This window comes from Psammomys obesus, unplaced genomic scaffold (genome assembly GCF_907164565.1).
Source record: "Psammomys obesus unplaced genomic scaffold, mPsaObe1.curated_primary_1811, whole genome shotgun sequence".
NCBI lineage: Eukaryota > Metazoa > Chordata > Mammalia > Rodentia > Muridae > Psammomys > Psammomys obesus.
Genome location: NW_026596244.1, coordinates 12,974,721 through 13,000,760, shown reverse-complemented (window position 1 = coordinate 13,000,760; position 26,040 = coordinate 12,974,721). Strand labels below are relative to the sequence as shown.

General features: G+C 46.7%; 1 pseudogene; it reads left to right on the top strand.

Moving 5' to 3' along the window:
• Nucleotides 1-25,824, top strand: part of LOC129668536 (glyceraldehyde-3-phosphate dehydrogenase-like) — a 71,365-nt pseudogene extending 45,541 nt beyond the window's left edge.
• Nucleotides 25,825-26,040: the final 216 nt, after the last annotated feature.

Here is a 26,040-nt window from a genome sequence, read left to right as displayed (position 1 = left end):
GAGCAGATGGACAGAGAATAAACAGCTCCTGATTAACCATGGTGCAACAGGTTTCATGCATTTTTTCTTAGAAATTGTCTTCTATGTTGAAATTGACTACAAAGTATGTTTTTTCCCGTAACTACTGAGGCTTTAGTTACCCAGAGTTAAGAGCCAGAAGGGTTAAGTAGCGGTGTTTGTGTGTGGTCTCCATCAGACTCAGAATTGCTGACATGCTTTACAGTTGGTTTATTTCTTTCCTCTCACTGTTACCTTTGCCAGTTTGCAGCCCCCTGATTTCTCAGTCTGTGGCTGAGTTCTCTAAGAAGCCAGCAGAAGAAAATGGCACCCCTCTTGTAGGCTCCGAGTTGTGAAGTCCTGCTGGATAAACATTCAAATGGAACAACTTCAAAATGGCCTGGAATTCAGGGAGCAGAGTCCTTCCCTGCTTTACCAGCTTAGAGGAGAAACGGATAGAACTGAGATGGTTAATGTATCCAACCAGAAGGGCAAAGAACAATGAGAAATGGAAACACGTGACTCTGCTGTGGAAAACTCTGGAAGGCTTCAGCCAAATAACACAGAAAGGGAGAAAGGGATGAGTCAATGACCAAAGAGTTGAGAGTTGAGATGCCAGGATTCTTGGGGAAGATGACACCCCACCTCCTTCAGTTTACAGCTGTGAAACAAATACATAGTTTGTTTATATATATATATATATACACACACTGCTGATTGTGGGGAGTTCAATAGAGGTTATCGAAGCATTTTCATTTAATCAGCAGGCAGAGTTCCCAAAGATAACGTTCCCATCTTTCCCAGAAAAGGGCAAAGAGAAAAATAAAACTGAGCAGAAAGCTTGCTACCCCGTGGGCACAGAGAGATTCCAGCTGGCCCTGAGAAGCCAGATTTGGGGCACTAGAATGTGCCCAGGATGCAGCTACATTGACAATTGGAAATCACCCGCAGAGGGTGTCACTCCTCATCACCCCTGTCAAGCAAAGGTCACAGAGGAGTGTGGGAAGTGGCAGCTATTGGTGGAGTGATCGAGAGACTAGACTGAGAAATGGCACAGCTGCTTATTGGTACCGGTAACGATGACCTCAGCCTGGCCGAGCCTCTATGTCCTACCTTTTAAAAACCTTTAAGTATGATTTTTTCTAGGGTTATTAGATGTCTGGGTCCACAACCATGCTACCTCAAATGAATGCACCTGTCTCATCTTAGACAACTAAATGGGTTAACGGCCTGGAGTCAGCATGCACTAAACGGCCCATCACTAAGGCTCTCCAGTAAGCCAGCCCAATGAATCTGCTCTTCCCATGATGCTCTATTGATGCCTTCTGGTGTCACGGCCGCCCATCAATCACCTCTGCACTTTCCCCATCATTTCTTTGCATTTCTCCACTTCTGCAACACTGGATAGTTTTATGTCAACTTGACACAGGCTAGGGTCATCTGAGGAGGGAGTTGCAGCTGAGAACATGCCTCCAGGAGACTGGGCTGCAAGCAAGCCTGTGGAGCATCTTCTTAATTAGTGACTGGTGGGAGAGGGCCCAGGTCACGGCAGCATGGACATCCCTGGGCTGGTAGTCCTGGGTTCCTCTTGGGTTCTGTAAGAAAGCAGGCTGAGCAAATCATAGGGAGCAGGCCAGTCAGAAGCACCCCTCCATGGCCTCTGCATCAGCTCCTGCCTCCAGGTTCCCGCCCTGCTTTGAGTTCCTGTCCTGACTGTCTTTAATGGTGGACTACAATGTGGAAGTGTGAGCCAAATAAACCCCTTTCTCTCCAGCTTGCTTTTGGCCATGGTGTTTCATCACAGCAATAGAAGCCCTCTCTAGGACAGAAGTGGCAAGGTAAAGGTCATGAGGCCTAAAATGTGGCACCTTGAAGGTCGCTTTCTGATCATTTGCCACCTCTTGACTATGGCCCCTGAATCTAGGTCTCCCAACACATGTGTGACAGAGGAGTGATGTCTAAGAGGGAGGCATTCTTTTGTCCCACTTCCCTTGGCTCTTTGATCTTCACCTTGAAGGCCCACTGTCTCCTAAAACTGCACTAAACAAACGTGTCAGTCTGTGCTATCAGAGTGCCAGCCCCGCCTTTGTGATGTGTGAGGAAAAGATGTGGCTTTCTCCCCTTCTGAAACTTTCATACTGAGGAATGGGTGCCTAAGTCTTTCCTTTCCTAGAGGTATTTGCATTTTAATTGGGAATTCAAACAAAATGACTCCAGCAGTGCAATTTTAGGTTTTGCTCAGCTAATAAGGGAGGCGTGTGGATTTTGTTTGTTTATTTGCAAACAAGGAATCCTTCAGTGGGCCTTAAAATCATACAAATACGAGTTTTTTTTTTCTTTTTAAAATGACTAGCTGGGTATATTAGTTGATTGTTTACTGTAACGTGTGTATGTGTGTGTGAGAGGGGGGGTGTGGCGTGTAACTACAGGAGGAAAGATTTATTTGGCTTACAGTTGAGGGCACAGTCCATCATGGTGGGGGACACGTGAGTGGCTAGTCATACTAAGGAGCAGCGAGGCAGCAGACATCACTGAGTACTGCTCAGCTTCCTTTGTTCTTTCTTCCAGACCAGAATCCAGGCCCTCTTCCAGCTGCAGTCAACCCTCTCAAGAAAGTCCTCCAGTGACAGGTCGGGAGGGCAGCCTATCTAGATAGATAATCCCTTACGGGCACCACAGGCCTCTACACCCTAGGTGATCTCACATGTGTAAACTATCAGCTGGGCCTCTACACCAAACAGTGAATTTACGGGAAACAGGACAGAGCAACACAATGGATGGCACCAAAGGAATGTAGCCAGTATAACCCAGTGTCAGGCTGTCCAAAGGACCTATGATGGTCCTAAAATCAACTGTAGAAGAAAGACAGAGAGAAATATTAGGCGAAATCTGTGCATTAAAATATAGAAAACATTTATTTAACTAATTACAAGGTATGGACCACAGTTAGAGCCCAACTAAAATTAACAGATTGTAAAATTGTAACATATGAGAGAATCAAAATATTAAGTGTTAATTTCACTTGATAAATGGTTATATCAAGGATAAACATTAATTTGCTAAGTGTGACAACGTTAAAGTTGTTTGAAAAATAATCCTTTTATTTTAAATCAGTTAATTAATTTTGTTTTTCAAGCTTTTGTACATTTCTATGTTGTTTGTTGCCCATATTTTAGATGTGTTATCTGAGCTACTAATAATATAGTTTGTGCTCGGCCGTTAGGCTGCAGTGCCTGGCCAGTTGGTCAAACAGCAGACAGGACGCTGCTGTGAAGGAGCTTTTCAGATGGGGTTCTTACTCAGATTGAGAGAGCATGTGAAGGAAATAGACATCTTTCCTCACCCAGGCAACTGAAAGTGCTGAGATCAGAGCCTGGTGATGGAGGATGCGCTGAGCTTTAAGGCAGCGGCAGAGGTTCCTGCTGCATTCTCCCCCACCCCCCGTACCAGTTGGACTTCGGACTGTGGGGTCCATCTAGCATTTCCTCAGGGACCCAAAGCTGCACTCACTGAGTCAGGACAAAAGGCACAGGCTCCTGTATCAGTCTACTCTTGACTACTGTAGAGGTATGCTTGAGGTGTCGGCTTAAAAAGAGGAAAGGCTTTGGAGGGAGTGTGATTCACAAGTTTCAGAGATAGCAGCCCACAACGGTCAGGTGCAGCTGGTTTGGGGGTTCGTGACAATAAGGAACATTCGTGGAAGGCAGCACACCTAGCACAAGCTGCAACCCTGTGACTAGAAATAAAAGAGACCCGACTTTCTTCCATGAGGCCCCATCTCTTAACATTCACCACCGCCCCAACATGCCACCATCAACAGCAAAGCCTCTAGAAGACACCTTCAACCCCAACGCCTGCACAATCCTGTCCTAAGACTTTCCTACCATCTTCAACTCATCCTCAAGAAACTGTTCTTCCACACCAAGCCCAAGTTCTCCCCACCAAGCCCCTTCATTTTTAAATAAGATGTTCTAGACACACTAAAGATGATAGTTAATAATAGTATATTGACCAATAATAACATTGATAATACCATATGAATTGATCATACAGGTTCAAAAATAAATACTACAGACTTCACAATAAATGAGGCAAAACAGAAAGACAGAAACTCATGGGGCCAAAGGAGAGGAATGGACCCCCTTACTGTCAGTGAGTCTGATTGAAGGCTCGTGCCAGCTGAAAATCGAATTCCAGCACAGCCAACACTTGATTGGGCCTCTCTCCTGTCCCAGTAGTGGCCCTATTAACTTTCCAGGACTGTCACTAACCTGTGTTGTGAGTAACAGGGCAGTCCCCTCTTGTGCAAGCCGGGTGGCCCCCAGTTTTATCTGGCCCAACTGTAATCCCATACAATGCTCTCTCTTGTCAAAAAAGAGAGGGGAAAATGTCTTAGTTACTCTGGGCTGTAACTTGAGATCCATCAAAATGGCATGTTTGACACATTGAAGAGCACTTCTTTGAGAAGGCCACACTCAGAATCCCAGGTGTGCCTTATTCTTTCCCTGTGCTTTTTGTGGCTGTGATAAAAGGCCATACCAGAAGCAACCCAGGGAGCTCACATGCCCAGATCACAGTTCATCATCTAGGGAACCCAAGGTAGGATCTCAAGCAGGGGAAGAAACTGGAGGAAACTGAAGCAAAGATCATGGAGGGGTGCTGCTCACTGCTTACTCTTTGAGGCTTGCTCTGCTTTCTTACACACCTCGAAACCTCGTCCCCACAGGCGGTACTGCCTACAGTGGGCTGGGCCCGCCCACGTCAGTCTTTAACCCAGAAAATACCCCCACAGGCTTGCCTACAGACCAGGTGTTTTCTCAGTTGACATCCCTCTTCCCAGGTGACTACAGGTGGGGTCACGTTGGCAGAAAGCCAGCACAGCCCACAGTCCTCTATTTCCACGTGCTCCGCCGCTGCTCTGCACAAGCGCACCATGAAGTCCCCTGCCATGCTGTGGCCAAGGTCCAGCTTCGCCTGAGTGCGGGTCTCTGAGAAAGAGCTCAGGCTTCCATGAGGGACGGGTAGAGCTAGCTCTGCCTCCACCCCCACCAACGCTATTAGCAAGCAGGTCTCCCTCCTGGACTGGCTGTTCCCTCCTGTGCGGACAATATGTAACGTCATGTGTTTAATTTTCTTAAGACGTGTTTGTTTTTATCTTTTATCACTGATCTGTCTCTCTCTCTCTCATTTTTTTTTTCTTAAAAGATTAAAAATGGGGCGGACATCTTTGGAAGCATTTTAATTATTGTGACTTGAAAACCTGCTCACACCACAGGCACGCTGCCCATAAATAAGAAGCATACAGTGTCAAGCCACTTTATAATTTGGCAATTGTTTTCCCACCCTCGCTACCCCCGTGCAGCTTGCTTTGGAGGCTTTGCACTGTTTTCAGAGTTCTCTGTGCTGATGAACATGACTCTTGCTCATTTGTGTCCTTACACCTAAACTGCAGCCCGCTGTGTGAATGCACCAGGACCCACTGGCCCATTTCTCCTGCCACAGAGAGTTGGAGTATTTTCAGTTTTACACCCAAGGATGGGTTGAATACCCTTGTAGTTTCCTTGCACTTGTCGAGAGCCTTTCTCAGAGGCTCTTTTTTTGTCAATCCACGCTCTGTCGCTCTGAGCTCAGGGGTGAAATTTTGCAGCTAGCTCACACTGTCCGATTGGTTGGGCTGCTCTCTGCCTCCGCAGGCGCTGCGAAGGGAAGCACACAGTGGCTATTTAATGAGCTTAGGAAGGCCGGCCAGTCTTCTCCTAGGGTATCTCTGTAAGAAGGCGTTGGGGGAGTTTAGTTATCTGAATAATTGCCATGTCTAGACTCAACTGCACCTCCCCATTGCTCTTGGCGCTGTCCAAAAGAGGTCAGCGCTAACGGAGCGCAGTTAAATATAGACATCTAGGAATAAAAGGCCCTAATTAAGAACCAGGAAGTTGCTCTTGGGAAATTAACAAAGTTTGCCAAGGCGTTCTTAGGTATGCCAAAGCCCAATTTGGCAGAGAAATGCTGATGAGAGGCCCAATCTGGGAGGTACGAAGAACAGACCCGTCCCCCAGATCACTGGGGCCGCCTCGCTGGCAGCGTGCAGTGTCCCCCAGGCCACACTTTCTCTGACAGGCCAGAGGGAAAGTGCAGCCCAGAAGCTGGAGGTACTGTCCCCCGGAATCAGACCGATCTGCTTCCTCCCAATTACAAAGTTAGCAGAAGAAAAACAGATCTGGGCCTGGGAAAAAAAAAAAAAAAAGCCTTTCTCATTTGAGATACATTTTCCTCCTTCAGACTTGAGAAGAACTTCCTGTGAATTCTCGCGGTGTTTCATTAGTGCCGTGTAATGAATTCTTCATGTTAACCTGGGTATGAGGCCCTGTTACTAAGAGATTCACAGGGATTAAAAACAAGCTTGAGTTAGGGATATTTATTCTTAATAAGCAAGATTTATCATGTGACATCACCGTTTGTAGCAGGCCATGGCGACTGCGGGGCAGAGTCCACAGCTTTGCTGAGCCGTTGCCTCAGGTGAAGGTGTCTCCGTTACCCCTCAGGCAGAATGGGGTTGTCTGCCTCCTCCGGTGCCTGAGCAGATCAATGGGGATAATGTACTGGGAAGCACTTTGAAAAATAAGAAGTGCGATTCAAATGGATTATTGACAGCCGTTGTTAAGTGTCCGTTTGATTGCCGAACGTCCTTGAATGCAGTGAAGCCTCGTCTCTTATAAACCGCCTTATAACTCAGACATTTTTCACTAATTCTGAATGACCTTCCCTCCAATCAGTTCAGCTGAAAATCAGTGGTTTTCCTCTAAAGCCCAAGGCCAGGGAGCCGCTCCAGGACTCAGGTGAAAGGCCTTCAAAGTCCCCGGTGTGCCTACCCCCGCCTGCGTCATCACAGACCATGCCGAGCCCCTGGCTGCAGCGTTCTTATCAGAGAAGCCTCTGGGCTGTGGAACAGCTGGGACCAATGGCTGCCTCTCCTCCCCTGCCTGAACTTCAGAAAGCTCCAGTCTTTCCGCCTGCCCAGCCCCGCGCTGCTGTCCATTTCAGGCTCTGGCCAACCACAGCCTTTGGCTGAGTCTGAACGGAGCAGTGTTTTAAGTCAGTAAGCTAAGAATGGCTTCTCTTCTTAAAATATTTTTACATTTTTAAGATATAAAAACCTCTCTACATTTTAAGAAGATTTCATGACACAAAGCTACATGAGATTCAGATTTCGGTATCCATAAATGAAGTTTTATTGAGACTCGGCCCCACCCATGTAGTCTCGGGCAGCTTTGGCACTACAGTGGCAGAGGACAGGAGTAACAGAACCTCCTCCTCGCATGCAAAACCTAGTATTTACTACCTGTGACCTTACAGAAAAACATTGCCAACCCCTACCTTGGAGCTGCAAAGTACCCCAAACCCTCTCTAATGTCTGAGCAATATCACTCTGTGATCAGTTCCCCTAAAAAACCCTTGGGAGGGAGGGCTGTCCTGAACACCAGAACATCTTAAAACAGCATTAGTAATTATTAAGTGGTCCCAAACTGCAAGGATCCACCACCTGGTAAAAAGCAGTTAGGATGTGAGCAGTGGTCCAGATCCCAGATCCCAGAGTCAGACCACTGAGGCTTGAACAGAAGCTCTGTCCGGACAGCAGCTCTGTGTCTGTCGCCTGGCCTGCCTTGGCCTGGTTTGCGCTGTCTGAGAGGCGAGAATGGGAACAGGACTCTCACGAAAGGGCTGTTGCTGGATTGAAGGAGGCCTCTCTGCAAGGGTCTCGCACAGTATCTGCTGGGACAAAGTTTTCAATGAATGTCACCACTACCACCACCACGGTTTACACGAAGAGGTTTCAAAAGCTGCAGTGGGCTGTGGTGTAGAGCAGACATCCAGTGGGGAGCAGGACTTAGGGCCCCTCAGGAGAAGTCTAGGAAGGGCGTTGGGGGTATTTTCCCGGACAGGTGGGAAGGTGGCATTTTTTAAAAAGCTGCATTTTAAGGATGCCACATGAGCAAAGATGTCCCAAACTTGCTTTATCTTCTCCCTCTCCTGCTCTTTCTCTAGAGAATACCTTATCTAGCTAGTAAGACTTTCTTTCCCATCCACTGCCACCGCCTGCGGCTCCTCAGGATAGACACATGAGCTCATCTTTGTTCCCTTCCTCCAGCCACGCTGAGTCACGCTCATTCTGCTTCCTGCCCCAACTCTTCTCTAACTACACCCTCATCTCCATCGCTTTGCTTCTCTACCCCACTTCAATAGCCTCTTCCTGCTCTCAGGATTAATTCCCACTTCCTGAGTGTGTGGTTTGACTAAAAATGTCTCCCATAGGTCCATAAGGAGTGGTACTATTAGGAGGTGTGGCCTTGTTGGAGTGGATGTGGCTTTCTTGGAGGAAGTGCATCACTGGGGGTGGGTTCTGAGGTCTCAGAAGCCCAAGCCAGGCCTCGGGTCACTGTCTCTTCCTGTGGATCCCTATCTCCAGCGCCATGTTTGCCTGCATTACAACCATGCTGCCACCGAGAGGATGATGGACTAAACCTCTGAACTGCAAGCCGGCCCCAATTCACTGTCTTCCTTTGTAAGAGTTATCATGGTCATGGTGTCTCTTCCCAGCAGTAGAAACCCTTGATAAGACACTGAGCATGGAGGCCTCTCTCCTGTCTCGCCTCCCCACACCCTGAGGTTTACTGCTTCTTCTCCCAGACTGTTCTTCCTTGCCCCCATCCACATTCTTCTTGCAGCCCTCAGTGGTATTGTCACTTTTCTCAGGGAGCACCGCCTTTTTCAGGCAACATGGGCTGTGTTGGCTTGAAGTCCTAAGCGTTGCCCAGGGCCAGGATTGCTCTAAATATGCCTATTAAGATTTGTAGAATGCACAAATGGAAAACTTATGAAAAGGCACCTCCAACTGTGCTCCTGGGATGGTCCTTGTACAGAGGTGTAATCTGGATGGAAGGGGAACTCCAAGTCTCCTCCCAAGAGGCTGTTGGTAATTTGGCCTAAAAGGGCAAAGAACTTTTCATCAGTCAGTTGCACTAATAAATCCAGAGCATCCTGGGAGTCGGAAAATGTACAGATGGCTTCATTGTCTCCACTTGATGCTGCGCTCCTTTCTACAGCATGCTCAACGTACCCTCATTCAGTAAAGCTCACAGCTCTCAGAGAGCACTGCGCCATCTCAGATCTGTTTCCAGGTTCTCTGCAGTGGCTGTCAGCCACTCGGTGCAGCCCCTTGGGGGGTGAATATCAGATACTGTGAATACCAGATGAGTACATTATGATTCATAACAATAGGGGGTGGGGATTTAGCTCAGTGGTAGAGCACTTGCCTAGCAAGCACAAGGCCCTGGGTTGGGTCCTCAGCTCTGGGAAAAAAAAAAAAAAGACAAAATAACAAAAAGACCAAAAAACAAACAAACAAGCAGATGTAAATGATTCATAACAATAACAGAGTTACATTTGTGAAGTAAAACAAAGTAATTTTATGTTGGCGGGGGTCACCACAACATGAGGAACTATGTTAAAAGGTTGCAGCTTTAGGAAGGTTGAGAACCACTGGCCTGGGCAATGGCCAGCATGGCACAGCCCCCACCTCTGTGCCCCAGCTCCAGTGAGTTTTAAACTATGTGTCACAACCCATTAATAATCCACTTCATGGATGATCAGGACCCGTGTTTGTTAGCAGCTTTGACAAAGACTAGAACAGGACAGAATAGACTAGAATAAGACAGAATGGAGCAAACCAAAGTCACTTAAACCTAGGAGGGGCAAATGATTTTGCTAGAGTGCTTGTTTCAGTAGCCAGTGTGTGTGTGTGTGCAGTCAAGTCTGAAAGGCACTATCCTGGGACTGGATTCTGGCCTTTCTAGTGTGGGAAGAGATCTTGGGCTGCCTCTCACCTTTCCCAGCTGAATGCAGGGCTGCTTTGTTTCCTGATGTGCCTTCGCTGAGAACACGGGGTCCGCTCCTGTGGAAGAGCGGTCACCAGGAAACCACAGTTCCAGCACACTCTGCTCATGATTTTCTCCCACCATTGAGTCTTAATGTGTTCCTGAAAATAAGACAGACAAAAAATTGGGGTGAGGAATTCTGCCTCCTCCTGCTAATCAAATTATGCTAATGACTCCAAATCTCTAGCTGGTCCCTTACGGCTAAGGAACAGGGTTGTCTCCTTTACTGTGGCTTTTGCTTGTCACATGATGCTATTGTTTGAGCTTCCAGCCACCCAACTCTTGTTTACTTAAATTCTCAAGAGCCTCCATTTCTTCCTGTACTGCACAGGGCCTACAGTCCTGTGGCTAACCTTCCTCCTGGATCTTCAGTTTGCGCAGTTAAATTGCTTCCTGCTTCAGCTGTGTCCCCTGGAATAGCATGTTGGCTCCTGCTGACCTTAGCACACATCTTCCCCAGTCCGTCCTACGCCTGCGGGCGCACAACAGCAGCCCGGGACACAGGTGTTCTGAAGCTGAAAGGCCAGCCTCAGACTTCATCTCAGTAAACACATGAGAAAGTTGTTTAAACATACATCCTGACACACAGTCGGCTTGAGTAAGTATTATAATGAAACTCAACAATAATATTTTTAAAAATCGGTCTGGACAAGGAAGAAAGAGCTAGAGTACTTAGAAATGCCCTTGCTGTGGAGAGCTCCCACCCTCCTTTCTCATTAAGTACAGCCATTCTCACAGACCCATTTTTTTTTTTTTTTATTCTCGCCCTCAGCAACAGCATCATGAGAGGCTTCATGGTATCCAGACATGCAGTTCAGCTGACCTCTGGGGATGCTAGGCCCAGGAACATCAAAGGAAAAAGAAAGAGAATGGGACGCACCATGGCAGCTTGCCCTGCAGCCTGCCATGCTGTCCAGGGAGCTCAGCAGTTATTCCTTCCAGGACCAACTCCTATCCCGGGTGGACAACCAGCTTCCCTGCCTGTGATTCTGAGAGCAAAATCTCTGAGTTTCAACTGCCTCTCCACTTCTAAAAATAAGCAAATGTGCTCACCAGCATTTCTTTTTCAGCTCATCTTCCATTCTCTGAGATTCTTCCAATTTCAACCAGTAATGACTGCAGAATCTCATTTGCAAGTTGCCTGGGTACATAATTCATTTGCTGCTGCACTCTACACGCAACTGTGAGCTCACCCATGATGCCCCTTAAAGGCTCCTGGGCCTCTTGTCACTTGCCAGCGCCCTTTATTCCTCTAAATGCTGTTCCGCTGTGCTGCTGCTGGAGAAAACAGACAGAAGCAGTTATCGAGGCTCTGACTTCTCCACGGGAGAACCCTCCACACACCCACCTTGGCCTCTCCCTCCTCGACTCTCACCTGAGACCTCCTGTTCTACTCTCTTTTTCTTTTTGCTCGCCTCAGCTTATTTTAGACTTTCATCTTTCTTGACACTTCTCTTACTGTAATCATCCTTGGTCTCAGCTCTTTCTCAATTTTCTGCAGAAGTCTTTGTAAACTCTGAGCTCATTAAGCCTATCACAGCTTCTTTAAAATGCTAGCAAATTCCCTCCTAGCCTCTCATTTCAGTTCCTTTAAAGAGCTTTGTACTGACAGGAGGCTCTTCCTCTTGATGCCCCTCCCAGGAACACACAATGGCGCTGCATTCTCTCCCTTCTGGATAGTTCGTCCTTATGGCTAGACATAGATGAAGCCTGAAGCTGCGGCCTGCTGTTGCTTCTTGTGCTGGGGACAGCAGTCTACACTCAAGGGGTTGAATAGCGAACTGACCAGAAAAACCAGGCCAGTTTTTCATCTTGCTTGACTGGAAAAACCTTTTGTGAATAGTAAGCTACTACTATTAAATCTCCATCAGCTCTTATTGAGTGCCGGGTTCTTTGCCAAGCAATTTCCTAGGCATATAATGTGTATCATGTATTATAGTCCTCCAGCACCTCTTCCCAGTAGGGTCTGTGATTAACTGTACTGCTAATTTCCATCTTGTAGACGAGGACATTCAACTGTTTAGGACTGATACAGTGTTTCCATTCTGAGAGAGGAGGAGTGGCTGGAACATGGGACGATGGGACCCCGTGATCTAGGAACTCTTGAGCGGCTGTATCCTGTGGAGGTTCCCCTGATCCTGTCACCCCTGGATGGCCTTGAGTACCTGTTCATTACCATGTATTTATTGACAGTAAAAATTGTTCTCTGCCAGTTTCTATGACTTAAGACTTATAAATGTCATCTTGGATTTTGATTGTAAATTTTAAAAATGCTTCCATATTTCGTCCCAAACCTCTGCTTTTCGTATCTCCCTCTCTGCTGAGTAGTGCTCACATCCTGTGCTTTGGTCATTTGTGGATATGTGAGCTCTTTAATATCAGGGACTGTCGTATGACCTCTGTGGGCTGCTATGTGGAGGAAGGAAGGAGCAAGTGAGTTCTATGTATTTATTCTTGTCGGCTTTAAAATGATGAGGAAAGACGCTTAGGCAAGGGCAATGCCACCTCCTGTTGTGCTTAAGACTGAACCAGGGCCTTGAACACACAGGGAAGCCCTCTGTCACCCACACTCAATCCCCAGCCCAAAGCACTGGTTTTATTCCAAAAAATCATTTCAAGGTGCCGTTGCCTTTCCAGGCGGTCTGCCTGGTGGACCGCCATAGGAACTGTGCCTACAGTTCCATATTTAGAGATTATTTTTTCCTGCCTCTTGTTTTACCAGCTACCTGGACCTCAGCGCCACTCCTCCAAAGAAAAACTATTTCCCAGAGCCTGGAACGCTGGGCACAAAGGCTATGGAAGTTGAGCAGAAAACACACGGACTTCCCAAAGGGGTCCAGAGCCATTTCTGTGCCAGTGATGGGGACCTGACTCCCCTTAGGACTCCCCTCCATAATAAAAGGAAGGGTCCAGAACTGCTGAGTGTGGGGCCCCTCAAAATACTTTCGAATAGGATGAAGGTTGATAATTTTGAATCAGACCCTCTTCTTTAAAATTGAAAGTCATTACTGAAGCAGTTCTTTGGGAAGTAACCTGAAAGGCCTTGGTAAAGATGTAAGGAATTAAGGCAGATGAGCTCAGTTCACTGTGCTTGGGTATAGGAGGAGAGACAAACTGAATGGTCCTCATCCACAGAGCGCTGAGTCAGAAGGGCCAGCTACCCCTGAGCGGCCACATCTGAGAGCCACAGCCCATCTCCAGCACTGGCTTGGCCCCTGCGCACTGCTCTCTTAAGCGTATTTATCACTGCCCAGCTCCCGACGCCCAGGGCTGCTAAGTGTACAGTTTTCGCCCTTATTTACGCATTTCCTTAAAGGACTGCATCACAGGCTGAGCCAGCCTCCCTTAGACTGTCTAAGGATCTTAGGGCTGCCATTTCCACTCCCTCTGCCCCAGCTTCTGCATCTGGCCGTAGGGACTGGACGCAGGGGAGGTGGAGGGGTGCCTACCTCGGTGGCATGCTCTGCGCCCGCCACAGCTCCCTCCACCCAGCGCACCATCCTCCCTTCTTTCTCATGGGGTATTTTGAGGACAAAAGTGGTATGATGCTTCAAGTGGCCAGAAGAAGCCGGAGACAGAGAGCCGGTGCCCAGTGCATCAGCCTCACTCCCTCCCCAGCCGTGCTCACCTGCACGTAGCCCCCAGAAGTGACTTCACAGAAATGACTTCACAGTGCTAGAGTGCAGCAGGCCACACACACTGCCTTCAGCTATCAACATACTCTCAGCTGGTTCCGCTGAGTCCTCAAAGCAAAGGGAGACAGCAAATATACAGCAGTTCTGGGAAAGCCCAACAATCGCCTATTTAAAAATAACAAACAGTAAATAACCAGCAACGGAAAACCACCCTATCCTGGCCTGGAAGCAAGAGGCTGCAAAGGTGCATTCGCTGCTTCACAAGTAAAATCCCAGTTCACACTGAAAACAAATGCACTTGTGTGGCTTCGATCTCAGCAAGAAGAACTCCTCTCCTTGAGCTGCTGCCTCTGAAGAGTTCCCTTGGGTTTATCTGAGACTGTGGAACATAAAAGGAGAAAAGAGCTGGTTCCTCAACAACCTCCTAGAGATCGGCTTAATTAACTGATCAATTTGGAGTTGGGTCAGGTTAGAAAAATCCATTCAAGTTTCCTGAGGAAATTGACAAGTGAGTTTGGTGTGAATGAGGTGGGGTGGAGGTGGGGGAGGGAGAGAGGAAAGGATGGAGGGAGGGAGGAGGGAAGGAGGGAGGAGCCCATGAAGCTTCCTTTTCCAGGTTGGTTGGTTTTAAGGACTGCCTCCTCTCCAGCTTCCCAGATTAGCACATCTTAACCATCTCTCCGAACTAAAATCCTTCCTTTCAGAGTCTGCAAATGATTTTTGTCTTCTGCTCACTTTTGTTGTGAGCTCAGAGACTGGCACCAAGCAGCGCAGGCTGCGGGAACCGGGTAGCGTTAGAACCATTCAGATTTCTGCTTTTCTTTCTACAGACACTGGGGGAGAGTTTAAATATTAGATGAAGCCAATGAAATATGAATAGATATTCAGACTGTCTTTACGGAATAGTAATTGCAGACCTTCCCCAAGTCATCCTCCTAACTGTGCCTTGAATATTGAGGTTGCCGCCAACACCCCATCTGTATGGCTATATTCCCTTCTGCAGGCTTGAGGTAGGCAGAGAAGTGAGCCTCATGGGTTCTGGCCATGGCTCCACCCTAGGGTCCTGGCAGCTAGGAATGGTGTTGCAGGAACTGCATTACAAATAATGAAGAACTGAAACCCATCAACGATTTGTTATGCAGCCCTTAAACAGAACACCTCCGAGTTCTTACCATATAAGGATACCTTCTGCTCACCTGAATTCCGATTTGACTTTTCCTTCTCTTCCTTTCTTTCGGACCAGAGATTCACAGAGATGAATTAATCCCGCTTCTCGTGCCACAGGCCTGGTATCTGACCAAGCCCTTCTTGGATTTAACTGTGTTCTCGTCTATATCCCGACCGCCCCCATTTCTCCGTCTGCAGCCTCCCCTTCTGTTTATTCAGATGTAGGACTGCCCTTGAGTGATAGATGACACAGTCTTGTGTGTGCGTGTCTAATTGACAATCGTTCTCACCGTCTTCCTTACTTTTCCTTGCTTCCTGTCATGTTCAATATAATCATGGCCAAAATGACTCTACCTTCTCTGTGCCTGGGATCCAGCCAGAAACACTTGGCCTGCAGGGACACAGGTCACTCATGAGAACACCTTCTACAGATGTCCGCCCTCCCCTCAGGATTTGATTAAGCTTGTTCCTGGAGCCCACCCGGGGTGGGCTGCTGAAGTGTAATGCAGGGCTGAGCTCCCGTTTTTCCATTCCTGTCAGTACTTGATACATAATAGAATCCTCCATTTGTACCAGTCTGATGATTTTGAAGTGGCTCAAATCATAACTTAAATGTGCATTTCTCTGATTACCAGTGAAGCGAGTATCTCTTCATATGCTTATCTGCAGTTTGGGTTTCTTGGTAAACTGCCTCACCCTTTGCTGGGGAGCTCCCTGCCTTCCTTTCTCCCCAGAGTCAGCAGGAGTTTCTCCAAACCTTCCATCCGTATTGATTTCAGGCCACACAAACATCTTTTCCAACGCCATCTGTCAGGTAGGTTAATTCTTCAGAACTGAAATATCTAATTTTGAGTGTGTATAGCCGGTGATTTTCCTCTAAAGCTTTCTGTTGTTTGGGTCTCAGATAGGAAATTGCTCCAAACTCCACAACCACAAAGCCTACACCCCTTCTCTGCAGCCCGTTCTGTCACACACAGGGTCTTTAATCCATTTGGAATTCAGTTTTGTCCATATTAAGAGGTAGGAATAGGCCTTTTTTTCCAGAGTGAGTTGTTTTGCTCAATATTCGTCTATTCAGGCACGTCCAAGCTTTTTGCACTGCAAACTGGCAATGTCATCTACGAATTGTGAGAAATACACAATTGAGTTATACACGCACACATACACACACACACATACACACACACACACATACCCATTCCACGTTCTTAGCTACCCAGCTACATATGGATTTCTCATGGGACACTCAGGGTTCCAATTCCTTTCTGCAGGTTTGGGGAGTGGCCAAGTACCAGTTTTCCATGGATACACGATTTGATGGCTGAGCTGCTATCCTTGCCCCTGCACCACTCTGCCACACTTTTGTTGTGGTTATTTTGAAAAGTCTCAGCCAGCATGCTTTCTTGACTGAAGAGAAAAGGTAGGAATATGTGAGTAGGCATAATCTCCGTCTCACCCTGTTCTCTACCTAAATCAGTCCCATTCTGGGTCAGCCAGGGGAATGAAAATAACCTCTAGATAAGTCAGACTGGGGTAAAGAGCTAAGCTACCCTGGAGAGTGTCTGCCTGTCCAACAGGATCTTCTGATATTAAAATTGCACACCTTTCAAAATAAGACAGTATTTTGCTTCTGCCTAAAAGTTAATGCTCGGGAAAGCTGCATGGTGAGCCTCCAGGGGAAAGTGAAGCCCATGGGAGGATTTCACTGCGTCACCAAGAACTATGAAGGGAGCAGGATGTCTGCAGCTCTGGGAAGTAACGAGGTCAGCTGACTGTAACTATAGCTAGTCAGAAGTACAGCTTCAGCAACACGCACCAGGTTCTTCTTCCACTCCACAAGTGCGAATGTGATGGCCGCTGTGCTCCAAGCGTCCACATGTGCAGTCTGAAGAACAAACCTGGACTCCAGACGTGCCGTGCCTGGAGGCTGAATTCCCATTCTAAGTCACAGACAAACGGACCTCCCCAGAGGTTGTGAAATTATTCAGTCCATCCTATCACTCAGTAGTGTACTCATATGAACTTTGCTTAGAGCAGCTGACATAGGTTCAAAAATTGAAATAGTTTCTGTCATGGTGGGCTATGACAGCCAAATACAGACCCAGATAGTGAGTCAGACGAAACCAATGCCAAAGCGCTGACATGGCCTTGCAGGGCCTGGCTGCGACTGAAGCTGCCCGAGAGTGTCTGGACTGTTTCCAGAGGAAGGAAAGTGTGGTGTTTGCATAGGAACGGCCCCCATGAACGCGTGTTGGATGCTTGGCCATACAGAGCAGCACTCTTAGGAGGTGTGTCCTTGTAGGAGGAGGTGTGCCACTTGCTGGAGGAGGGTGGGCTGTGAGGTCTAAGAATCTCAAGTCACTCAATATTCCTCTATAGAGAATTCTGTTTAGCTCTGTACCCCGTTTTTAATTGGATTATACAATTTGTTGATTTTAACTTCTTGAGTTCTTTATATATTCTAGATATTAGCCCTCTGTCAGATATAGGGTTGGTGAAGATCCTTTCCCAGTCTGTATTCTGTCGTTTTGTTCTGATGACACTGTCCTTTGCTTTACAGAAGCTTTTCAGTTTCATGAGGTCCCATTTATTGATTGTTGCTCTTAGAGCCTGTGAGGTCTTGGATTCACTTGGACTTTAGTTTTGTGCAAGATGATAAATATGGATCTATTTGCATTTTTCTACAGGTAGACATCCAGTTAGACCAGCACCATTTGTTGAAGATGCTGTCTTTTTTTCCATTGTATGGTTTTGACTTCTTTGTAAAAAATCAAGTATCCATAGGTGTGTGGGTTTGTTTCTGGGTCTTCTATTTGATTCCATTGATCCTCCTTTCTGTTTCTACGCCATTACCATGCAGTTTTTATTACTATTGCTCTGTAGTACAGCTTCAGATCAGGGATGGAGATACCTCCAGGTGATCTGTTATTGTACAGGACTGTTTTAGCAATTCTGGGTTTTTTGTTTTTCCATACGAAATTAAGAATTATTCTTTCAAGGTCTGTAAAGAATTGTTAGTATTTTGATGGGAATTGCATTGAATCTGTAGATTGCTTTTGGCAGGATGGCCATTTTCACTATGTTAATCCTACTGATCTATGAGCACGGGAGATCTTTCCATCTTCTGATATCTTCTTCAATTTCTTTCTTCAGAGACTTGAAGTTTTTTTCAAACAGATCTTTCACTTGCTTGGCTAGAGTTACACCAAGCACCTTGTTATTAGTGGCTATTGTGAAGGGTGTTGTTTCCCTAAGTTCTTTTTCAGCCCTTTAATCTTTCATATACAGGAGAGCTACTAATTTTTTTTTTTTTGAGGTAATTTTGTATCCAGCCACTGTACTGAAGGTGTTTATCAGCTGAAGGAGTTCTCTGGTTGAATTTTTGGGGTTGCTCATGTATACTATCATATCATCTGCAAATAGTGATACTTTGACTTCTTTTCTGATTTGTATCCCCTTGATATCCATTAGCTGTCTTATTGCTCTAGCTAGGACTGAAGAGAGTGGGCAGCCTTGCCTTGTCCCTGAGTTCAGTAGAATTGATTTAAGTTTCTCTCCATTTAGTTTGATGTTGGCTATAGGCTTTACTATGTTTAGGTATGTGCCTTGTATCCCTGATCGCAACAAGACTTTAATTGTGGGTGTTGGATTTTGTAAAACTTTTTTCTGTCATCTAAGGATATGATCATGTGGTTTTTCTCCTTCAGTTTGTTTATATGGTGGATCACATTGATGGATTTTCATATATTGAGCCATCCCTGCATGTCTGGGATGAAGCCTTCTTGGTCATGGTGGGTGGTATCTTTGATGTGTTCTTAGATTTAGTCTGCAAGTATTTTATTGAGTATTTTTATACCAATGTTCATAAGAGAGATAGGTCTGAAGTTCTCTTTTTTTGTTGTGTCTTTGTGTGGTTTAGGTATCAAGTGACTGTGGCTTCGTAGAGTGAGTTTGGTAATGTTCTTTCTATTTCTATTTTGTGGAATAGTTTGAAGAGAATTGGAGTTAGCTCTCCTTTGAAGGTCTGGTAGAATTCTGCTCTGAAACCATACGGCCCTGGGCTTTTTTTTTTTTTTTTTTTTTTTGGAAGGGAGACTTTTAATGACTGTCAAATGGCAGAGAAATGTTTAAAGAAATACTCAACATTCTTAGTTATCAGGGAAATGCAAATCAAAATGACTCTGAGATTTCCCTTGACACCCATCAGAATGGCTAAGATCAAAAACTCAAGTAACAACAAATGCTGGAGAGGATGTGGAGAAAGGGGAACCCTCCTCCCTCGTTGGTGGGAATGTAAACTTATACAACCACTTGGAAATCAATCTGGCGCTTTCTCAGACAATTAGAAATAGCACTTCCTCAAGATCCAGCTATACCACTCCTAGGCATACATCCAAAACATGCTCAAGTATACAACAAGGACATCTGCTCAACCATATTGGTAGCTGCTTTATTTGTAATAGCCAGAATCTAGAAACAACTCAGATGTCCCTCAACTAAAGAATGGATACAGAAATTGTGGTACATTCACAATGGAATACTACTCAGCATTTAAAAACAAGGAAATCATGAAATTTGCAGACAAATGGTGGGAACTAGAAAAGATCATCCTGAGTGAGGTACCCCAGAAGCAGAAAGACACACATGGTATATACTCACTTATAAGTAGGTACTGGACCTATAAGATAGGATAAACATACTAAAATCTATTCACCTAAAGAAGCTGAGCAAGAAGGAGGATCCTGGGTAAGATGATCAATCTTCACTCAGAAACGGATAGACATCAAAAGAGGGAGAAAACAGGCAACAGGACAGGAGCCTACCACAGAGAGCCTCTGAAAGACTCTACCCAGCAAGGTATTGAAGGAGATGCTGAGACTCATCGCCAAACTTTGGACAGAGTGCAGAGAATTTTATGAAAGAAGGGAGAGATAGGAAGATCTGGAGGGGAGAGGAGCTCCACAAGGAGACCAACAGATATAAAAACTCTGAGTGCAGGGGTCTTCTCTTAGACTGATTCTCCAAACAAGGCTCATGCATGGAGATAACCTAGAACCCCTGCACAGATGTAGCCCATGGCAGTTCAGTATCCAAGTGGGTTCCCTAGTAAGGGGAACAGGGCCTGTCTCTGACATGAACTCAGTGGCTGGCTCTTTGATCACCTCCCCCTGATGGGGCAGTGGCCTTACTTCCTTACTTGGCCACAGAGGAAGACAAAGCAGCCAGTCCTGATGAGGCCTGATAGGCTAGGGTCAAAGGGAAGGGGAGGAGGACCTCCCCTATCAGTGGATTTAGGGAGGGGCATGGGAAGAGATGAGGAAGGGAGGGTGGGATTGGGAAGAGATAAGGGAGGGACTACAGGGGATATACAAAGTGGATAAACTGTAATTTATAAAAAAATAAATTAAAAAAAAAGAATCTCAAGCCATACCCAGTGTGACATTCTGTTCCTGCTCCCTGTGGATCAAGATATAGTTAACTCTCAGCTCCCTCTCCAGCCTGCATGCTGCATGTTTCCTGCAATGAGGACAATGAACTGTAAGCCAGCCCCAATTAAATGCTTTCCTTGATAAGAGTTGCTGAGGTCATGGTGCCTCTTCACAGCAATAGAAACCCTAACTTGATAGTATAGTCAGATAAAGGAAGAAAGATAAAAAGGGAGACAGGGAGGAAGGGAAGGGGGACACAGAAGGAAACAGGGAAGGAGCTAGAGGGAGGGCGGAGGAGGGAAGGAGAAGTGAGAAAGGGGCAAAATGAGGGAGAGGGAGGAGGGAAGGAAGGAGGGAAGCAGGGAAGAAAAAGGGAAGGAGGCAGAGGAGGAAGAGCTGCAGCTTGGCTGGGAGTAACTGAGCAAGTCATCACCTAGGAGCAGCATCTCCCCAAAAGTAGTTTTCTCCCTCCACCCTCGAGGCACTTCCCCAGAATGGCGGCATTTTGAGCCCGAATTTATTGTGAGTGAATATCGGCAATCCAGCAGTGCAGACAAGATGTGCCCGACACACGGAAACTGCTCGATAACTATTAACCATTTTTTAAACAGTGAATGAAATGAAACACTGCATCTTCCTTCCATGGGAAACTGCTGTTCGATCAGCCTTTGAGCCACACCCCTGAAGAAATCATCTCATGAGAGTGAAATCCAGACATATGTTATAGCAAAAAGCAAAATAAACCATAAATTAAGGTGGGGAACTAGAAATCCAAAGCTAACATCTGTTTAGAGAGTTTCATCATATCCACACTTTGCCAGCCTCTTCGTGGCCACTCACAGTCGAAGGCTGTGAAGGGTGTGGCCGGTCACCAGGGGCAGGGCAGGCTGTGAAGGGTGTGGCTGGTCACCAGGGGCGGAGTTAACAGTGTGACCCAGGGTTTAAGATCTCAGAGCCTTGAGCCAGACTCACGGGTTCACTCCTACATCTTCCACCAGGACAGAGAGAGGCTTTGAGCAATTTTTGAAAATTATTTTTCTGTGACTGTTTACTGTGCTACTGAAGCTGCCTTTGAACTCCTGGACTCAAGCACGCCTCCTGCTTCAGCCTCCTGAGCATCAAGGACTACAGTGGAGCCACCGGGTGAAACATGAAAGACTCGGGCTTCAGTTTTCTTGGCTGCAAAGTGGAAAGAGAAATGAAACCTACCCCACCAGCTTCTTCAGCTGAGTCTTCAAATTTACACATGGAGACGGAAAAGCCAAGTCAGCTGTGCCTGATACTGAGGAAACAATGGAGGGCTCAGTGGTTAAAGGTGCTTGTAAGGGTACCAACCTGAAGGAAGGGGATTAGGAACCAGCCACAGCAGAAGAAAACCTCAACAGGGAGCTTAGTACTGAAAGATGAGGGGACATGAGGAGCTTGTGTGAAATAAGAGAAGTTACATTCAAGGTAGGAACTAGCTTTCCAAAATTCAAATTAGAGCAAACACAAAGTCAGTGGAAGGTACTTATTATTATCTGTCAAAGTTGAAGGCCTCTTTCAAGATATAAAATTAAAAAAACAATAGGAAATTACAGAAAGAAAATGAGATATGACTAAAAAGAAGATAAACAACAAAAATATAAACAACAGAAAATATAAACAACAAAAATTTCAGAAGGAGCCACACAGTCAAAGAGGGAGAGATCACTGAAGAAATAACATGAACTCCCCAAATTTGTTTATTCTGGCATAAGTTGTTCCTATTGGAAGGAAAAGGGAAGGGAGGGAGAGGAGAGGAGACAGGGAGGGAGGGAAAGAGACAAGGAACAACTAAAAGTAGAAAAATTCCTCAAACACTCACAAGTGTTTGCCTTGGGATAATAATGATGAGTGCTGAGTATGAATGGAAAAAATAAAACTGGTTTAACATCTGATATATATTACTATTTAGTATTTAAATCTATATGTACATCTTATTTCATATTTTAAGTTAAAAATATGCATGTCAAGATAAATCCAAAACACCCTGAAGTCAAAGGATGACATCTGACATAGTTTACTTTCCTATATTCAGAGTTTCAATTTAATCCATGAAGCACATTAGCAGAAGTTAAAAACAACAAAGATTAGACAAAAAAGGAACCAAGTTACCCAGAATCCAACAGCTGCATTCCTCCATCCCGACTGTTCTACTCATTTCCTTCCAGTGTCTCACGTGTGGTTTTACAGCTGCTGTCGTGGCTTGCTTCTACTCACTTTGACCAGTGACCAGCTAGCTGGCCAAATCACTTTTCAGTAGTTTTTCTCAGTAGTTTGGTAAAACTTTTTTATATGTTCCATTCAACAAGTTAGATCAGCTCTGCATTCATCAGAGAAACAGAACCAATCTGAGGGTAGGAGATAATAATAACCGTATCAGTGTTTATAGCTATCATTGCTATTGCTGTCTTGTATGTGTGTATGCACCCCTACCCCCCCACCCACACCCACAGGAAGATTTCTTTTGAGAATTGGCTCCTGCATTTTGGGGGTGCCCTGAAGCCCGGTGAGCCACCGTTTGTAAGCTAGGACCACAGTTGAGCCTGAGGTCCTCAGAGCCAGGGACTGGGTGCATGGCCTGACCCAAGCAGGCAGCTAAGGAGCTCTGTACCACCATCTGTGCCTTCTTGTTATAGCCAGGCTCTCTCTCAGGAGGCTGTGGGATACCCAGACACACCACGAGGTCTGTCCACCTGGCCTGTGCGCTGATCCAGGTATGGATTTCTTGCTTGCACACCCTCACAGATACACCCAGAATCCGGGTGACAAGCAACACGGCACAGAATGAACTGTCCCGTCACTTCTTCCGCACGCTGTCCTTCTGAAATGTTTCTGAGCTGCTCCAGGGGCCTCCTGCACACATGCTCTCCCCAGCCGCCAACTCCCATCACCACTCAGCTCCCAGAGCCGTCTGGGCCCCAGGCTGCACTAAACGTTTTTCCTTCCTGTCTACCTCCCGGCAGCTTTTGTTCTAATTGTTTATTTCTTGGTTTGCTTATTATGGTCTGTCTGAATTCAGGAAGCACATCTGCCCTCTGGGGTATTCTATACCCAAAAGAGAACAAAGCCTGGCACAGAGAAAGCATCAGTAAATGTTTTGGGGTGAATGAATGAACGAATGAATGAGTGACTTACCGCTACATGAAAGAAAGGCCACTGAGGGCAACCCAGAGCTGAGCTGCAAGAGTGGAGAGCTCTTTCCAAAGTGGCTTGGGATATCTGTCCTAGTCCCGGCTCTCTGCTGACCAGGCATACCATTACCTTAGCTCCTTCTCTACCTGAGAACTGAGAGTGCCGGGTGCCTCCATCTCCTCTTTCCCCAAGTGTTGCTGTGTTTTTGCCACAGCTTTTTGTTGAGACTTTTAGAGAATAACATTGGTTTCATTTCCCAGGATGATGGATGAATAGAAATTCCTATCAGATGCATTCTTTCCCTCCATGCATGCCAAGGAGCAATTAGTGTCAGCATCCTTTGCCTCTGCTTTTTCTCTGGGGAGAAAGGGAGATGGACTTGTTGATCAGGTAAACTGCCTGAAACTGGAGGATGCCTGTCTCTCAGAAATGTCCTTGAGAGTTGCTGTGGTTGCGATGGTTTGGCTCTCAAATGTTCTCAAAGGCCTGCATTAAAGGCTTGCCCCCGGTTGATGCTCTTTTCAAAGGTGGAAACTAAGCTGGGTGTGGTGGCACACACCTGTAATCCCAGCACACGGAGGCAGAGGCAGGAGGATCTCTGTGAGTTCAAAGCCAGCCTGGTCTACAAAGCAAGTCCAGGACAGCCAGAGAAACCCTGCTTCGAAACCACCCCCCACAAAAAGAAGTGGGAGGGAGGGATGCCTGCGGCTGTTAGGGGTATGCACGTCAGGTCCCATGATGTGGGACTGAAGTTTCTGCCTCCTTCTCTTCCTCACTGTTTTCCTCCAGGCTGCTGGGAGGTGAGTGGCTAACCAGAGCTACATGCAAGCCCAAGGGCCATGAGACTAGTTGATTATGGACTGAAGCCTCTCAAGCTGAACCGCAGTAAACCTTTCTCCTTCTTTTAAAATTACATTTTATTTACTTATTTTGTATGTATAGAGTGAGGAGAGCATTTGCCACAGAGTGAGTGCTGAGGTACGGGTAGCAGGGATCACGCAGTCCATCAGGCTTTGTGGCAGGACCCTGTCCACTGAGCTGTCTCAGCCAGCTCCCCGGACCACCTATCTCCTTTATCAGCTGACTGCCTCAGGTGTTAACAGATAGCCTGCGGACACATCCAGTGGGAACCGGCGTACCGCAGTGCTTGAAGGCACACAGTCTAAATGCCGTGTTTGTTTCAATGTCTTTGTATATGAGGTCACCGGGGTGCTCACACAGAAATGGTAGTGTATGCAGCAATGTTAAATCTAAAGCTTCTGTCTTGGGTCTGCCATGTTCAAACTTTGAAACCTTAGGCCACCATCTGAAGCAGAGATAAGGAAGCATTCACTCAGAAGGTTATAATAAGGATGGATAAATTCCAAAACCACTACTCTGGGCAGTAGCCCCAAGAACCCACACAGTCGCCACTGACTGGGTCCTACTGCTGTGGCTGGACAGTGCTTTTGAAATATTTCTCCATCCATTTCCTCTTTCATTCAATAATGGGGATATTTACCAAGTGAGCTGACGATTGGAGGGGTCCTGGATTTCAACAGGAGCCTGGATGGTGGCTGCTGGATGGAGAACACAGCAACCCCAGCATCAGGGTTTTGCTTCTCTGCAGAATGGCTAGAGCGCTTTAGGGCGGTGCCCGTGTGCCAGGCTGGGGTGTGAAAAGAATTTCCACACAGCGCTACCGTAAGCTCTTTTATAGTGCCGGGGGCAGTGGCAACTCGGGCATTCCACAGCTGACGGTGCCACCAAAGTGTCACAGCTCTGGCTTAGGCTGCTGTGCCGAGCTCGGCAGAAGATGCAGGTGAAAGCCCGTGGTCAGCTCGCAGTCGACACAGGTCTGTCGAGGCCCAGGTCCAGTGGCCGAAAGTCAGGTCTGGTGAGGTACAGCCCAGCAGGATCTTTGCTGGAGGTACTGCTGGGAGTCCGGTGGTGAATTTCTGGAGAGAAGGGGAGCCCTCCCTTCCCCAAAATATATGAGGAGGCCCAGGCAGCCTGGTGGAAGGCTAATGGTATCATGCCGCAGGCACACGCAGCCTCGGACAACAGAAGGGGTTCTGGGGGTGAATGTGTTTGATTTGCCGGTTCGGGGTGCTGGGGATGCTTGACGTATGTGTAGTGGTGCCATGCCTCATTTTACATGCACAGCATGGTCCCAGCGTGAGGAGGAGGACACAGGACCTAATTGTCCTATGGGTGGGGAAAAGTCTCCAAGTCAAAGGGCATTTGGAAAGCTAAGACACAAAGACATCTTAGGGTGGACAGGTGCATAGGGTGGGCGCCAACAGAAACCCCCAGGTGCTTGCTCATCAAGAAAGGGTTGGCCGTGGTTGTCCCTGAGGGCTGTGTGCCACTTCTTACAAGATCCGGGGTCAGCAGATCAGGGGGAAAGAGAAACCCGCTGAGAAAAGGGAGTCCACCATCTCAGACAGAGCTGGAGGCTACCTGGAAATGTCAGACTTCACCCTCATCCGGCAGAATTCCACAAAGAGACAACACGCCACTTCATGAGCTTATGGTGGAGCTTCTGAGGCATGGTTGTGATGTTATTCTCTGACGGGGAGGGTGTAGGCATATTGTTACTGTGTAATTCAAAGGCTGACTTCTGTACCCCCATAACTGGTTATAATCCTTGTTCTAAGTCTCTCCTCTAAGCGTTGTGTAAACATTGCTCCCTAATTGTCCCCTGATATGCCAGTAAAGCGGCTTATAGCTGGTCACTGAGCA